Source organism: Microtus pennsylvanicus, chromosome 4 (assembly GCF_037038515.1).
Source record: "Microtus pennsylvanicus isolate mMicPen1 chromosome 4, mMicPen1.hap1, whole genome shotgun sequence".
In the NCBI taxonomy this organism is placed as follows: Eukaryota; Metazoa; Chordata; class Mammalia; order Rodentia; family Cricetidae; genus Microtus; species Microtus pennsylvanicus.
The window spans coordinates 107,156,909-107,162,908 of NC_134582.1; positions in this window are offsets into that span (position 1 = coordinate 107,156,909).

The window sequence follows — 6,000 nt, forward strand, 5'->3', positions numbered from 1 at the left end:
ATGAAGCTCCGACCCAGGATGGACGTAGGCTAGAATCTTCCCGGTAAGCGCACCTAGCTGTGCTACATAGAATATTAGAAATGGGCTAGTCCAGGTGCGAGAGTTAACCTAGAAGAGGCTAGATAGAAATGGACCAAGCAGTAATTAAAAGAATACAGTGTCCGTGTAATTATTTTGGGTAAAGCTAGCCGTGCGGGCCGCCGCTCTTATTACTACACACACACACACACACACACACACACACACACAGGGAGAGAGAGAGAGAGAGAGAGAGAGAGAGAGAGAGAGAGAGAGAGAGAGAGAGAGAGAGAGCGCACAGGGAGGCCGCTTATTGGCTCCCAGCTGCTCAGCCCCGAAATAATCACACAGAAACTGTATTATTTAAATCACAGCTTGGCCCATTAGCTCTAGCTTCTTATTGGCTAACTCTTAGGTCTTAATTTAACCCATTTCCATTAATCTGTGTATCACCGTGTGGCAGTGGCTTATCAGCAAAGTTTCAGCATGTCTGACTCTGGAGGTGGCTTAATGACTTCTCCCTGACTCCACCTTTCTTTCTCCCCGCATTCAGTTTAGTTTTTGCCCTGCCTAGTTCTGTTCTTCCCTGCTCAAAGCAGTTTTTTATTCATTAACCTGTGTCAGTGGTGTGTGGAGTAATTCAGATTTCATTTGTTCAAGCTTCCCATAATCAAGAGTTAGGTCTTTTTTTTAGCTGCCTTAAAAATGTCATTTCTTTCATGAGTTGGTACAGTTTCGACCCATCTCCATCCCATGAGTTTTCAGAGGAAATTGTTCCTTAGAACAAAGTAGAAGAAAGGCAGCGGCTCTAAAGATGGCTAAAGACTCTCGCCCCGCCCCTTCCCAAACACCTAGGCTGCCCTTGTAAGGTTATTAGATGGCTCCTGACCAAGTTGCTCAGAGCGAAATGTCAAACAGTCCCTCCTCTGTCTGTTTTGTTTTGAGTCTGGCCTTGAACTGACTGTGTAGCTGAGGGTGACCTGGAACCCCAAGCCATCTGCCTCTAGCTCCCAAATGTGGGATTACAGGAATATACCACCACACCCGTTCCATTCTCCACCTCCCCTTTACAAGCCGAAGAACAGGAGGATGAACAGACAACGGCCACCGCACAAGTGCAATGAAACAGCCTAAGAGAAAAAAACATTTTCTTATGATGCCCTCCCTCCCTCCCTCCCTTCCTTCCATTCTAGATTGTGTTTGTATTTTATGATTGGGTCTTGTGTAACCCAGGCTGGCTTCCACCTCACTGTGTAGGAGAGAAGCTTGGACTCTCAATTCTCTTCCTTCTGCCTCCCACATGCTGGGATTACAGACCTGAGCCATAATGCCTGGTTCAGTCCGTCTGTTCTTCATAGAGGATCTCCTATATAGGTAGTTGGGGTTTTATTTTCTATTTTGCTCCTTCAGGAGTAAATTATTAAACAATACTTTACTAGACTGGCGTATTCTCTTTTTAAGACTAATCTAAATTACTACATTTTGTTTTACTTTATGGCTGTCAACCTTATTCTTGACTCTAAAGAAATAGAAGACAGATACCATGAGAGGGTCATGGGTCTCCAAAAGAGGTAGTCTTGGATTTGAAACTGACCTTGGCCACTTACTCTGTTGCCATGAATATCACTAAACCTATGTCTTCATCCACAAAATACTGATTGTAATACTTATTTATAGAATTATTTGATTAATTAAAAGAGATTATATATGAAAACGTTTTTGGATAGAATGAATTCCAGTAAATAACTCCTCTTGTCTATGTGATGATAGGAGAGATACAGCTTCTCAGTCAGCACACTCAGTTGGTAATGTTGGTGCATCTCCTGAGTCAGCACATGGTGATGCTGGTGATGTTAGTGCAGCTTCCCAGTCAGCACATGGTGATGCTGGTAATGTTGGTGCATCTCCTGAGTCAGCACACGGTGATGTTGGTAATGTTGGTGCATCTCCTGAGTCAGCACACGGTGATGTTGGTAATGTTGGTGCATCTCCTGAGTCAGCACACGGTGATGTTGGTAATGTTGGTGCATCTCCTGAGTCAGCACACGGTGATGTTGGTAATGTTGGTGCATCTCCTGAGTCAGCACACGGTGATGTTGGTGCTGTTAGTGCATCTCCTGAGTCAGCACAAGGTGATGTTGGTAATGTTGGTGCATCTCACGGTGATGTTGGTGCTGTTAGTGCATCTCCTGAGTCAGCACACGGTGATGTTGGTAATGTTGGTGCATCTCCTGAGTCAGCACATGGTGATGCTGGTGATGTTAGTGCATCTCCTGAGTCAGCACATGGTGCTACTGCAGATCATCTCCCCCTTCACGATTGTAACCCAGTGTTTTATAAAGTCACTTGTTTCAACAGCACTTGAAGTGCTTACTAAAATACACAGTTCTAGGCCACTGACCAAATAACATTAAAATTCTGAGACTGTGTCCCAAAGCAACTGTATTTTAAGTAGTTCCCTAGGCGATTCAAGTGTGTGTTTAGAAGGAAAGTCACTACGTTAGAGACTCAGACTGCTTCTTCAATTGCAGAGCTAAAATTCATATTCCAGTGAGGTTAATTTATTTATTCCCTTGAGGACTAAAAGTCTTCTCTGTAGACAAAAGACATATAAACAGATATAAATGACTGTCGCTAAAATTTAGTAATACCTGGAAAATTATGTGCAAAACAGTAACACAATGCTGGGTTATCGAGTAGCAATAACAAACTATATCAGAATTCAGAAAGGACTTTAAACACTGGGGACATTCATTTTTCCCAGACCCCCAAAAAGAAAAGACAAGGCTGGTGCATCATGGGTGCATCTGAATAAATGCAATGCCATAATTTTGTGAGAAAAATCTCCCCCATATGTGTGTGCATACACATATATGTGTGTATACATTTTGTCTGTTGAGGAATGTGGTGGAGCATCCTTTAAGCCCAGTTCTCCAGAGACAGAGGCAGGTAGATCTTTGAGTTAAAAGCAAGCTTGGTTTATACCAGGCCTGACAGGGATACATAGTAAGACACTGTCTCAAAAGAAGATGAGGAGGAGGAATCTGCTTGCATGTACTCCTATCCACTCAAAAAACACATAAGCAAAGTGAAAAAAATCAAAAGATAAACTATAGGAAAACCATTCTAAATTGTGCTTTAAAGAATTGAGTTTCATTAATGTTTAAGGAATCTCAGCAGGAAAAATCCTGCTTCAGATAAAAACTATGCAAATAACATGGGCACTAAGTTCGTGGAAAAGGACGGAAACCCTTAAGAACCAAGGATCAGCATCACCCTTCACAGGGAGGGTCACCTGTAGATCCATGCTGAAACAGAAAATTGTAGCTATAGCTTGGCAAACAGAGAACATTAGTCCTCTGAGGGCTTCTATAATAAATTACTACAAATGAAGTATTCCCTTTAAAAGTTATTTTTGACACTTTTATTTATGCACATGCCCTTGCGTGGGTTGACATGTTTCATATGCATACAGCGCTCTTAGCTCCCTGATGTGGGTCCTGCAGACTAAAGGGAAACTTTGTTTTTTCCTTTTTGGACAGGCTATCACTCTGTGACATGGAATTCACTCTTTAGCCTAGGTTGGTTTTAAACTTCTGCTGATCCTCCTACCTCAGTGCTGGTGTGACATGCTTGCCTTCAAGAAGTTTATTATCTGTTTTGAGGGCCAGGTATGAAAAACAAAAATCCATGTTTTGACCAAGCTCTATGGAGCAGGGCTGAGCTCCCTCCATGTGCACCAGAAATTCTGTCCTTGATCATTTAGGTCCCTGTTTTCCTAACAGTACCCTCATGGCAACAGCAGCATCAGCACCCTGGTGGCAACAACAATATCAGCATCCTCATGGCAACAGCAGCATCAACACCCTAGTGGCAATAGCAACATCAATCCCCTCATAGCAACAACACCATCAGTACCCTCATGGCAACAGCAGCATCCCTCTCTTTGCCTCTGTAGCACTTTGCCTTCTCTTCTGTTTCTGAATAATCTCTAGTGCCTGTTGTATGAGGATGCTTGTGATGGCCTTTAAGTCCATGTGCATAAATCAGGATACTTCCTTCTGCAAAGACTCTTTTCTTCCCCCTTTTCTTCTATGTAAGGTAATATGCATAGGGGGAGAGAGAGAGAGAGAGAGAGAGAGAGAGAGAGAGAGAGAGAGAGAGAGAGAGAGAGAGAGAGAGGACGGAGAAGGAGGAGGAGGAGGAGGAGGAGGAGGAGGAGGAGGAGGAGGAGGAGGAGGAGGAGGAGGAGGAGGAAGAAGGAGGAGGAGGAGGAGGAGGAGGAGAAGAAGAAGAAGAAGAAAGCATATTACTTCACACACAACATCTGGTTTTTAGTAAAAATTGAATTGACAGTTGCCATCACTACAACATATTTAGCCATTGTACTTTTAGCAAGTTCTCTAATATTACATATTAATTGTATGTGGATTGCTGTGTGACACTATTGCTGGAGAGGCATGATCTAATGTCTTCTCACCTGATAGGGAACTGATGCAAAAGTAAGGATACCACTGAAGTCCAACTTGGTGAACCACTGGGTTTTATTGAGTTTCTTTAGGAATATAGGTCAGGTGTTACTTCCAGGGCTACACCACCAAAATCCCATCTAGCATGGGTGACATCCCAGGGAAGCTGGAAACTGGTAGCTTACTGTACAACTTACAGGGAACACGACAGGTTAGAGACTGCCGCAGGCAACTCAGGTAGACCTAGCCATCCCAGGCTTCTTGGCTGATCTCTACTTTTTCCAGAAGTCTCAGCTGATCTAAGACTCCTCTTGTCAACGCTGCTTCTCTAAGAATCTCTCAACGATATTTATAGTTTGGATATGGATGTTCCAACCACCAATGGGATCTACAAACAGCCCCCCCTTCTTCTTCCACACCTTGTTGAAGCCTAATCAAAGGTGTCCTCAATGGAAGCCGATTGCCATGTCTTCCTCAGAAAACAGGGGATCCATTCTCCAAATCTCTCGCTCCAGCCTGGGTTGGTGGTGGGCTTTGCCAAAGGCAGAGACAAAACCTGAATCAACAGCCGGATCTTTGGTGGAATGTGCTGAGCTCCTGCAAGTTGCCGGACGAGTGTGCGCCCCTAAGTGCTGCGTGCGTGTCTGCGCCCCTCTTACCCACACACATTGGAAACAGGTTAAGCTCCCTAGCGCTTTCCTCACAAGTGAAATGGAGACGATAAACACATGCTTAAACTCTTGGTTACAACTTTATTAAATCCCAGATCTCAGGAGGCTGAGGACGGAAGTATTTGGGGTACATACTGATTTCCAGGATAGGCTGAGCTACAGAATGAAGCTGTCTCCAAACAGAACTCCCAAACGCCAGAGAAAAGATTAAATTTCTAGAAAATATAATATATATATATTTCAAAATTATTTAAAAGCAACAAAGTTCAGTGTCCTTGTTTGCGTCACTGATCAGTATTCCCCGACAACTTATTTGTGACGAATGTTCAGTGCGGTTCTGTGAGGTATTACGCCATTCTGCATACAGTCGCGCTTTTAAGTAATTTAGCACGCACAAAAAACCACGCGAATTACTTTCCCTTCCGACCCTCCCCTCCGGCCGTGTCTTTCCATCTCCTAGCTATCCCATCTCATCTTTATTACTCTAATTTGGAGCCTAGACAGGTAGAGAGCATTCAAATGGCACGGCTAAGGAACATGAATTGTAACTTTCTTGGTTGCGGCTCCTGCAGCTTCTGCGCTCCGCTGTCATCTAAAAAGTTCACGCTCAAGAACCGCTGTAGACGCACAGAAGCAAACAAGACCTCAGGATTTAAATTGAGTTTACGGTTTTGATGGGCTGCATCGCGCCTGTCGGTGGTTTCGTGCAGCTCGGGGCGTCGGGGTGGACAAGGCACAGTTTCTTTGACTTCTGTTGAAAAAAAAAATTCTGACTTCGGAAAAAGTGTAGAAGTGTGAAAAAATTGGAATCAATAGTTTTGGGCAAGGTGAGGACACTCAGT